Here is a 12,577-nt window from a genome sequence, read left to right on the forward strand (position 1 = left end):
ACTGTAAAGCTTTTCAGAAAGTAATAATAACTTTATTATTCTTGTGCTTCACAGAGGTAATACACAAACACATCTAATGATAGCTTCCCCCTTCCCTGTCAGCTTTTGCTGGTTGTGTTGTTGGTATATGCTAACATGTGTACTCCTGTTTATTAATATGATTACCTGAATACAGCTAGTTTTTAGTCTATATTCACTGTAGGAAAAAATGCCTATAGCTGTGGCAGTGAATGATAATCTTGCCATTGTAGCATTTCTCTGTTCACCAAAAGTTACTCTGTGGGAATTATGCTGCCACCTGGTGATGCATGCAGTAGTAAAATAGAGACTAAGTTTATTAGTACAAAACAAAAAAGAAATTAATTTTTAACCACCTATTATCCATTAATAAGTGCAAATTCCAACATAACAGTCTATAGAAAAAGTAATTCCATCAAAAGCAATAAAGGATGTAGGGTGCCACTTGGATCTCTAATATTTCAAGGATTATTTGGTATATTTTAGAAATGAAAAGAAGGGGCAAGAAAGGTAAATCAGAAGACTGACAAAAGTCCTGAGAAGATTACAGTTTCCACCTCCTCACAAGTGCAACCATGAGGAAACTTTCAGCCACTGTAGTTAGAAAATCATTGCTTCCATTGAAGGTTATGGTGAGCTTCATACAGAAGATGAGAGCTACACAAGGCTTTACAATGTTCTCAAACTAAGAGAACTTTATTTTAATGGATCCAGTTGTATTATGATAAGTCTTATACTCTATAGGAGTTTTTCAGTGCATATGCTCTCAATTTTTGAAACTGTGCTTAAGAGGATGCTTCTTTTTTTTAAAAAAAATTCTTTCTCAGGTATTTACAAAGGGAGTTCTGGGGTTATATGGTTATATGGTTTATGGTATACGGTAGTTTGCGGCTGCTTCATTTTTTTATCTCAGAGTTGCCTGATTTGAGTTTTATCATGTGTGCTTTAGGATGTAATAATGCTCAGTTTATGTCCCATTACTGGGCACTACATAGGAGCTCTCTAGGAGATTCTGAACATAGAATGTTAAAGCTGGCAATGGCTTCAAAGTTGATCTTACCTAACCCTTTAATTACTCAGAGTTATAACTCCACAAATTATATTATGGGAAAATGCAATTGTTTAATATTAAATTGTAATTCTTTCCTTGACAATAGATCAATAATAACAAGAGAGCTTTCCTGGAGCAACTTCTCCTCCCAGATATCTCATTCCTCTATGTTGTGTATATGTCAGCTTTATTCTATTTTAACCAGTGTCTTCTTGAATAAACACATTTTCCTGTTAAGAGGGATAGCTAGACTGAGAAAGAAAATTCTGGCACCATTCTACTCCTGAATTTCAAATCTGTTGAGAAAACAAATCCGGGAATGTGCATAGACTTTACTTGCTCACACTGAATTGGTGTTTGTACACTGTTAATTAAAAAGCATTAAATAGAGTAAATGCTTGCAGTAGTTAGGGGCCTCTCTGCAAAAAGCCCCCTAGCTATTCAGAGATAAATAATGTAGGAGTCTCAGAGGAGTTTAAGTGTTGCCAGTGTTGCTATGGAGTTTCACAGCTTCAGAACCAACAGGATGTTTTATGCTAGTTAAGGTCCCCAGGCGACACTTGGCCCTCAAGTGTGCTGACTTTTCACAGAGGAAAGAGAAAGAATAGTACATATTTTCAAATGAAGTATACTTACTTAGCTAAGAATTGTTTTTCTACTAACTTAGCACCATATGCTTCAAGAATTCTATTCTCAACAAAGTTTGGCATTCCTATATTGGCTATTTATTTAATGTTGAGTTTGAAAAAGGGTGACATCAACAGAAGGCAGAGAATGGAATAAAAACAAGTCAATGTAAATTTCCAAGAATGGGATCCGAATTATGATAAGCTATATTCCATGTATGTATAATATGTTAAAATTCATTCTACTGTCATGTATATGTAAAAATAACAAAAAAGAAAAAAGAAAGAAAGAAAGAAAGTGATGCAGTACTCAGTCTGTAGCCATTTAGGGTAACAGACTTGGTGGACATTGGTGTTCTGAAGGAGTCCACTCTAAAAAAATGTTACTGGAACATTAAATAATTAGTTCCTTTCCTCAGCTAGATTCTTAGGCTGAAAGCTGAAGATATTGACCATAGCAAAATTGATCAATATTGTCAAGATGCCAGGACAATGTAAAGCTAAATCAGAGGCAAGAGTAACCAGGCCCCCTAGTGGAGACACAGCAGGAAGCACACATGGACTATGCTCCTTGGAATGTATAGATTGGAGAAGGAATGTATAGACTGGGAACAGGTTCATTGGTTCTCAGGTTGATCTGGTCAAATTAACCAGAATTTTCCAGAACAGTGATACAAGGGGAACAGTTTTGAGAGATGAATATGCACAACAAAGCAAATCTGAAATCAGAGTTCTGCAACATACTGATAAAAATGAAGAAATAAGAGGGCAAGGATTAGAAAGTAGCACAAGAGCTCCTGTGGATTTTCCTCATTAGATGTCAGTGACTTGTCCAGGACTGAGTGGACAAAGCCAAGACCATACATTTGACTACTGGGTTTCACGGATAAGATGCATTAGGGGCCAAGTTGTAGGGTGAGTGGAATAGGTTATTCTAAAGCTACCAGGTCTATAGTAAATGTTTGATTTATTAAAGGAAACCTGTATAGCAGTCTCTTCAATGTTTTTATGTAATTCTAGTATGGCATGTGAATTTTTTTTCTCAGCCCCTTTTTATTTTATTTTATTTCTTTGAGACAGGGTCTCACTAAGTTGCTGAGGCTGGCTTTGAACTTGTGATCCTCCTGCCTCAGCCTCCTGAGCTGTGGGGGTTTCAGGCATGTGCCACCACACTTGGGTAAAAGGCTTTTGCTACTGGAAGAGAGCTGAGTTTATACTGGACATACTAGACATGCCTGAAATTTAAAACAAATAATACCAAAATATTCTTCATTTGGGAAGATGATGGTATAATCATGAGGTAAAAGGAGTCTGTGATTGCAGATGAATGAACAATCATTATGTGACCACTAATCTATCAATGTCTGGGAAATATCATTCCCAACCCAGCTTCATGAGTCAGAGTACTGCGGCTTGAGAAAACCTTAAACTATTCTCTAGTGTCTGACATTCCAAGTGCATTTTTCCCTCTAACTACAATTATTAAACTTAATATACAAGGACAATTGGAACTTATATCTCTGTGCTCACATATGTGCAAAATTTTTTGACTTATGTTTCAGAATTTTTTAAGTTTTATAGAAGTGTGAAGAGTAAACATGCAATTACATTTAAAGTTTTCTTTTTTAATTCTGAAAATCTAGTTTATGAGTGTGAAATATTATTAAATAAAGATAAGCTTTTAGACTAGAAACTAAAAAAAAGGCATACCTTGGATGTTAGGTATATTAGGTCTTACTTTCTATTATCTTGATACTTTATTTTATTATTAATATGTACTTTTTCTGAGATACAGTAAATTAGGCATATATCTATAAAACTTCATGTACTTTTTGCATAACAGAAGCACCATGTCTTGTCTACCTAAAAATGTAATGACAAACAGAATCTTAGGGTTCCATGAACTGGCTAATTATATATGGGAGAATTAATTTCCACTTACTGGAAAACAAGTAAAATAATCATGCAAATGAAAATAGAATGAATCATTGTATGTGAATTTTAGGGACTGAACTGAGTAATTCACACCTTTTCTGAAAAAAAGAAAAGCATTTAGATATTGGAGACAATGATAGACATGAATTTTGTCAAAGAACTTCAAAGTGATGTCAATATAATGAATTTTTTTAAAGGAATGGTTGTAGGTGAGTTGAATGATGGATGGCAGTTTAATCAGATTTTGTTTATATTTTGAGTATTTTAGCAGAATTTCAATTTATGACAAATCTTGAATATGAGACAGGTCACCAAGATTTGATTTAATAGGTTATGAAGAATTAGTAAAGTTTAAATCAATTTCAAAAGAATAGATGTGTATACATACATACATACATACACACATTATATATGTCTGTATGTACACACACACACACACCAAGAAATATGGAACATAACTTGTAGAATTCATTCTCAAAGCAAATTCACAATAAATCACAATATTGAAAGAATATCAATGGCATGCATGCAGTAGAATCCTCTGAGCAGTTTCCCTAGAACAACAACCAAAGTTGTGATGACATCAAGTCCATTTTATGTCCCTGATACATTTCTGGTAACTTTCCTATATTTAATTAACTTATATTTGAATAAAGTGTAAATATAAAAAGGTTTATAATAGAGTCAGTTGAAAGTTTTATTATTCATTCCCATTTTTACGAATATAAAAGAACTTAATATATTTTCACAATTCTTCTATTCCTAGCCCATAAGTCACAAATAATACCAAGGTAAAGCTATCTAGAATTTATGAAGATTGGATCACTTTATTGCTAATTCATGAAAAATTTCAAAATAACTCTGAAAGTCATCTTTTCCAGGATACCCCAAATTTGAAACCTGGGACTTAATCTAATAATTTTGGTTCTTCAAACCATTTCTTCTATGATTTAGGATAATGTAGTTAATATGAATATAACAGATTTTTAAAATCCATGATATCTTATGAATGTTATTAACTATAATAATAGCTATAATAATTTAATATTCTAATCCATTGATATTTAATTGTTATACAATCGTTTGGTGCAAGTGTGACTATATTTAAGCAAATGTGACCTTTGATATATAAATTTACAAAAGAGTTAAATTAGGAGGTGGTTATTTGTCTTGCAACAAGCTTATTTATTTAAAAATAAAGTGATCTCCACAAGGATCCTTTCAATGTAAAATGCATTAACATATAAGTTGAAATACATGTTTTGATTCAAAATGTTTGAGGATTGTATTTATCATGCAATATTGTTTAGGTCCTGTTTACATATGCTTCCTCCTTTTGTTAAACCACTGTTAAAAGACAAAACAACTTGCCTCTTAACAAGATACATTTGTCTTTATTTAACCAGGACTTGAAAAAAATTAAGATGTTACTAAGGGTCTATTTTCTAATTACATAAGTGACTAGTGCTGTTTAGCCAAATGCTTTTAAGTACCCATGCCAACTTTCATAATATAGTTTTCCTTCTGGCAGCAGAGCATCATGCTTGGGAGTTCTTTCCACAAAACTGGACAGGTTCATGAAAATCTTCAGTGGAATGTGAAGCATATGACATTTTTTTCCCTGACTAGCTATTCTACCTTTGTTGAGTTCTTTTATTAACCTTGAATTCTGATAACATAAATGAGATATAAATTGGACTTGTTAATCTCCTAAAAATTTTTGTGATTTTTGACATTATGAGTATTAAAAAAATAACAGTTGGGTTAAATATTAAACATGATTTCTAGCTAGAATTCCATCATTGCAATAACCATTCATTCATCCATCCATCCATCCATTCATTAAATATTTATTAGATTTCTACTAAGAGTAAAGAATTTCTAAATGCTATAAAAGAGTAGTGAACAAAATAGTCTGTGCCTGATAAAATTTACATTCTAAATAAAGATATAATATGGCATGTAGAGATTGAGAGATATTAGGTATAATGTTTTGGAGCATTACAATGTTTTGGGTACTCCAAGTGTCATATGCAAACCAATGTTGGTCTGTTATGGATCCATAGATAAATCTACAAATCAATAATAAGCATTTAGAAAATTCTATATCCACATTCAAAGACAAGCAAATGGCCCCATGGTAGGATCTTAGTGCATGAATGGAAACACCATAGGAGATGATATCATAAAAGTAACAGGTCAGACAGTACCAGAGCTTTGCTGCTTTAGATAAGGACTTTTAATTTCATTTGAGTGATTTGAAAATCAGTGGGGTTATTTGAGCAAAGGAGAGAAATGATCTGATTTAAAGGTTAAATAATATAAAGTCATTTTCTATCTGATATAAAATAGAATCTAAAGGGGCAGGAAAAGCAGGTACATCAGAGGAGAAGCTATTACAATATTCAGATAGAGATTAACTGTGTGCTTCCCTAAATCACTGAACCTGGCCTTGAATTTGGGATCCTCATGCCTCAGCCTCCCAAGTTACAGGATTATAAGTGCCTGACACTGCCTACAGCAAGACTTTAGCATTGAAGTAGGGGTTTTATTCATGTGTAGCTAATACAACCTCTGGTGGTGCCTACAGAATTTGTGTGTGCTTTAGATTAATGCGGAAAAAAAAAAGGGAGGGGAGTTGGTTGCCTAGATTTTTACCTGAGTAATGGGTGAAAAGGATGACATTTATTAAAATGAGATTGGAGGTTGAAGGAAATTGGAGGGAAGGAGTAGATAAATCTTTTAGAGGTAAAAAAAAAAAAAACCTTTCTAGTTAAAAAAAAAGAGAGAGAAAATGCTGATCTTAAAGTGTTGGAGCAGATTTTCAATGTGCACTTGATTGAATTTCATTTGTAACTAAAAGGTATTTTTAGAAACTTGGCTATTTTTGTACCTCTTTTCTTTTTCCAATGTGGAATAAAAAATGAGAGAGGAGTGAGTCACAAAGTCCTTGTTCAGGGAGCCATGTTTCTGTGTCTGTAAAATCGAATTGTTCTTGTTGAGATTGGACTACTCTAAAATCCTTCTGATATGGTTTCAAAATCTAATGATAATCACCTGTAGCACCCCCTGTAGACTTCTAGGAAATGCATGACAAAAGTACAATATGATTCTAAATTTATGAAAGGTAATATGTCCTCAACATATAAATCGCTTACATGATTTTAGGGCGTTTTCACTTGAATAATACATACTAGTGTAGAACCCAAATAATTCAAAATGAGTATTAGCAGATGTCGGTTAACCAATGCCATATTTTGCCACAAGAACTCTTCATGAAATCAAAACTAATTTTGATTCCTACATCTTTCACTAGTTAATTCTATGGTTATATTATATAACTTTCTAGTCTCAGTTTCCTTATCTGTTAAAAAAAGAGATAATTATGTTCTAATATGGTTGCTCTGAGGATTATGGCTATGTGCATGTAAGGCACTTATAATTTATGACACTATTAATATTTTGATGGGAAGTACTTCTGATAATTATTTAATTTAATACTTAAAAATCAGAATAACATAATTTAAGGTACAAAATTTAAGTTGATGTTATTGATAAATCTGAAGCAATATCACAAAATTTGTATCACATAGTAAAAATTAATGAAGAACCTATAGCACTTATTGAAGCTAGAATACTGATATAAACACACCTGCACACACACACTATCAAGTTTCCTCTTCTACTCAGCTAGCAAATTAGTTTTTTTTTTTTTTCAACTTTCCTTTATAGATGACTAGGTATATATCACAGTATATTTTTAGAATACATTCTTTTACACTTCTACTTTTAATGCTATAAAATAAAATTTCTCAAGAGTTTACATTCAAAAAGAATTGTAAGTCATGATTTTATGGAAAATGTCAATGTATTAAATTATAGGATTAATGTATTATAAGATTATCAAAATTTTGGTAATTTGGGTTAACATACACATATCTATAAAGAACTGGCATAATCTGGAATGGTTTTCTATGTAGTTTTTCTTAAAATATTTAAAAAATCATTTTGAACAATGAAAATCACATTTTAAATATAAAAGTTCATATTTATAATTGGCAAAAATGGAAATGGCAGGTAAACATTCACAGCAATTATCACTCACAAATATTTGAGTTAAAAAAGAAAACATTTTAATATATCACTATATTTCTTTCTCAATGTTTTATGTATATAAAAGGATATATATATATATATATATATATATATATATATATATATATATATATATTAGTTGTAGTTGGACACAATACCTTTATTTATTTATTTTTATGTGTTGCTAAGGATTGAACCTGGCGCCTCCCACATGCTAGGGAAGTGCTCTAATGCTGAGCCACAACTCTAGCCCCAGATAATTGTATTTTTAAGAAAATATTTTAGAATTTTATTTGATTTGGTGAAATGTTTACAAATTATAATGTTGTGGTAAATATATCTAAAACAATGGGCATTTACAAAGAATTATAACTGAAAATTGGTTCTATTTAGTCTTGGCAGAAAAGGTATAGTAAAACCTGAATTCTGTAACAAAAATACTTATTTGAATAATTTATCATAAAGTACACATTATTTTTGTATAACAAAAGATATATTTGGCAGGAATTGAAAATGAGTCATATTCATATAAGGTAACCTTCACCTCTTAAAAATTGATCAGATTTGTGCTGTGGTAGGATTAAAAATAGCAGTATATAGTTTCTGTTCCTACCTCTAGTTCTAGGTAAACGTCAAGCAATTTAGTTTAAACTTTTTATTTACTGTCTAGAAAGTATTTTTGTACTTATAAACCTTGTCAATCACTAAATATATAAATTTTTAATACATAAAATTATGTTTGTTTTCACAGGCTCTCAAGTATTCACATTTAATTAAAATACCAATGCAAATAATAAATGATGTAAAACCTATAATTAAAGGCTTTCTCCCTTATTACTGGCCACAACTTATATAAAGAAAGGAAGTCATAAGTCATTTTCTTCTTTAAAAACTAAACCAGATACTATGGAACTTCTATTAGTGTTAGGGAGAATTGGGGTATTTTTAGTGTCAAACCTGATATTTTAATACCTGCGTTTGCCAAATTATCAGAGATAAGATAAACAACTTTCAATGTGTTTTAGTATTTATTATTTTATCATTGCTTAAAACTTATGACAAAAGAACAAGTAAAAAAGTTAAACTGTGTTATTACATAGCACATATCATATTTATTTTTTTAAAAAGTATTACTTTTAAATGAAAAAGACATTTCTGAGTTCATGTTTAACATCAACAAAAAAATGTGTTAAATGTCAACTCTGCTCTTTATATGTCATGTCGAATGAGGCAGACTCCACTAAAAGGTTGGGCTTTTACTTTCAAGTCTCTTACAGATCTTATCCCTTGCTTCTTCATTATAACAAAGACCCCAAATAGAATATCAGATTCTTAAATTCAAAGATCGGTGAAACTTAGATTGGAAAACATCCCAAATTAAGTGAATGACCATATAGAGGCTAATGCTCTGCTTTCTGACCTTTCAATGTATGGGGTGATAGGGAAGTTGCTAGTGACACCAACTGTGGATTGTCTTAGGAATACCCCCCCAACTATAACATCAGATCTTTGAATTGAAGAAAAGGGAAAGGTCTACAAACACAACAAAATCCACAACATATTCCATCATATAATTATTAAGTGATTTGGAATGGGAATTTGATTAAACTGAGTCCTGAATGGAATAGTTTTGAACAATGCATGTATCTTGACTCTATTGAAGCAATTTTTTTCCCTGTCTTTCTTCACACATGAATGATCTTAGAACTGATACACATGAATCCGGCTGAGCATAGTTTTTTTTTTTTTTTTTTTTTAAGGTATAGTGCTATGTTTTAAGATGTAGATGCTACTGAATGAATTGATAGGACCATTTTCTACTATTACAGGAAAAGACCTCCCTGAAAATTGCTTTTCAGAGTGATACCTACCTTTTAAAATTCAAAATGATATAGATCTTATGTGTGTGGAAAGGCATCCTTCTTTATATGTTATTGAAGGGAAGATAAATTTTGATTTTGACTTTAAATCTTGGCTAGTGGCATTGAATCATAAAAAAAAAAACATTTCTCTTTAATAGGTCTTATCTAATCTGTATAATATTGTAATTTCTAAAAATTTTATACAGCATTTTTATTATAATGTAAAATGATCTAGATTTGAGATATAGCTGTCTTTATTTATTTTCCTTTTACACTTAATTCAGAGTCCCATAACATATATTGTGGTTGCCCAATTACCATTTGTTAAATAGATGCATGTCAGAACAAATGAATGAATGACAGATAGTGCCCTAGTGGTGGCTATTTCCTGATCAAGTTCTCAGTTACAGTTGATACTTGGAAATTGTTTGCAATCATACTTTAAAGTATAATTATGTTATGAAATTAACTACTAACTACTGTGCTAAATCTGGTTTTAGAGGGACCAATATACTAGAAATTATAGAATCTTCTTGAATAATAGAATTTAGGCTATAAGGAAATAATTTAAAATAAATTGTAACATGATGTATTTTATGATGAATCTGTATTAATATCTGGTAGGTTTATCATTCAAGACAAAAATGTGAATTAAGAATTGCTGTCTAAACCAGGCATGGTGACTCATGCCTGTAATCCCAGGGACTTGGAAAGCTGACACAGGAGGATCTCCAGTTCAAAGCCAGCCTCAGCAAATTACCGAGGCCCTCAGCAACTCGGTGAGATCTTATTTCTAAATAAAATATAAAAATGGGCTGTGGGGTTGGGGTTGTAGCTCAGTGGTAGAGCACTTGCCTAGCATGTGTGAGGCCCTGGGTTCAATCCCCACCACCACATAAAAAAAAAAAAAAAAACCCTACATTAACAAAATAAAGCATGTGTCCATCTACAGCTAAAAATATTTAAAAGGGGGGGGGGGCACTGTGGATATGGCTTAGTGGTTAAGCGCCTCTGGATTCAATCCCTGGTACCAAAAAAAAAAAAAAAATTGCTTTCTAAAACATTCCAGAAAAGTTTGTTAGAAGAAAATCTCAATTTAGGCTTTACAGGTAGATTATCTGAAGATACAGTAAAGGATCTTCAGGGAAGAAGTGTAACTACTGCATTTCTCCTCACCAAGTTTGATATTAGTGAACCTTTGATTTGAAGGTGTGTTACTTATTTCCACCCACCTTTACCATGACTGAGCAATTAGGGATGGATAAACAAGGATAGTGGGGCTGACTAAGTCTTCTGTTTACAGTTGTGCATGCTTATTACTACCTATACACAGACCAAGACACAGAGGGTGATAAAATGCAGCCCATATTTTGATAGCAGGTCATGAGTCCTGGTATGGGGTTTATTGCATTCTGAAGAAGGGTACCTTACTTAGTGCATTTGCAGAAATGTACCTATTGCCCTTATGCTGTACTGAGTTGGAGCATGGTGGTGATAACAGTACTATGTTTCATTCTTGTCTCTCTCATGTCTTCCCATTACTGTTACAACTTGATTGTCCCTAGAATGTTCCTATTGCATATAGTTAGCCAAGTTAACAAAAAGGAAGTCTCTCAATGAAAGCAGTGCAAGAGACAGGCTATTGTCTGTTTCTTTATGTATTTCTTCATCAATTGCTTACAAAATCAGCCTTGATATGTGAGCATAGCATCATATTGGCAACACCAACACTCTGTATTTTTTTTAATTTAAATCTAACAGGAAAAAGTCCCATACACTGCCACTTTAATTACACTGAGTAGCAAAGGTCTCACAGTGATAAGGCATCAGAATCAGGCTTGTTTTGATTACACACAAGGGGATGGTTGAAGGCATGATAATCTAGGGAAGAAAGATGTTTGCTAATGTTTACATACTTAGCTCCCATTGGCATTTCACCAGCTTGGAGGTTTATACTGTCCCTCTTAATCTGAGATAGTGCATCCAGATTCACAGCAAGACCTCAAGGAGAACCAGATGATGGGCCAGATGGCAGATGACTAATTTGGCAAGCCTTGATGAGTAGAAATTGTTTGCTTTAATTGCTTGTCAAGTCCAGTACCTACATTAAAGTTAAGGACCTAGCACTTCTACAGAAACAAAATACGGCAGAGTAAATTAGAAAGACTCTGTGTGTGTATATGAGGAGGTAACTAATATAAAGGTTCATGAGGGAATGATGAGAAGATAGTGGTAAGGGGAATATTATTATATCCAGGTTTAGATGATAAAATGTAATTTCTCATCACTAAAGTCTTTCTATTGTGTACTCTACTTTCAATATAGGAATTTTATGAGGTATAAATTAAGAAAAATATTTAAAACAGGAAAACAAGAAGAAACATGAATTAAAATTATATATAAACAGTTACAAGTCAATTGTTGAGATTTCATATAATGCACTAAAAATCATTAATGTTGCTAATCAATTAATTTTACTAATATAAAATGGAAAAAAAACATATTACAAATATAACATTTTATATTGGGAAGACAAAAATTAAGATAGACTACTCAAAAAACATACCATTCAGAGTTAGGAAAGCATTATGTATAATTTTCACATATATCATTTTCTGTGATAGTCTCCAATTATGAAGTTAATCTATTCACAATACAATTCAGCAGTTTAAGAATGTTTTGGTATATTTAAAAATTATTATCCATAAACAAAAGAGGTAAATTAAGGAGTGATTTAATTTTAGATAGACGAGCACAGAGCTGCACATATGTCTCTGGACTTGCCTTTTATCCACCTGTGGTATAGAACGCCATGTCTTCCCTAGCTACATCTCTATTAGTGAAGCCACAACAACAAAGGTCCTTTTATTTTTGGCTCCAAATGATTTAGAAAGTGTTTTAGTTAATTTCACCAGTTTCCATGTGTTATCACTTTGGGAGTCATTAAAACACTGTAAGAAGATAAAAGATTCAGAGAATACATTATAGCA

At 32.2% G+C, this 12,577-nt stretch overlaps 1 protein-coding gene across 7 annotated transcripts in view; it reads left to right on the forward strand.

The window, feature by feature from the left end:
• Positions 1 to 12,577, forward strand: part of Erbb4 (erb-b2 receptor tyrosine kinase 4) — a 1,059,983-nt gene that overhangs the window by 374,066 nt on the left and 673,340 nt on the right. Inside the window, exon 1 of one of the 7 annotated variants that reach the window (XM_058585186.1) lies at positions 10,139 to 10,366. The exons of the other annotated variants lie outside the window; for them this stretch is intronic. The gene's annotated coding sequence lies outside the window, so the exon portion shown is untranslated. Of the gene's footprint in view, positions 1 to 10,138; positions 10,367 to 12,577 lie in introns of those variants that run through there. 7 annotated transcript variants of the gene reach the window in all.

The sequence above is a fragment of the Marmota monax genome, unplaced genomic scaffold (assembly GCF_021218885.2).
Source record: "Marmota monax isolate L192 unplaced genomic scaffold, Marmota_monax_Labrador192_F-V1.1 WCK01_AAM20220418_F8-fsc00136, whole genome shotgun sequence".
NCBI classification, from domain to species: domain Eukaryota; kingdom Metazoa; phylum Chordata; class Mammalia; order Rodentia; family Sciuridae; genus Marmota; species Marmota monax.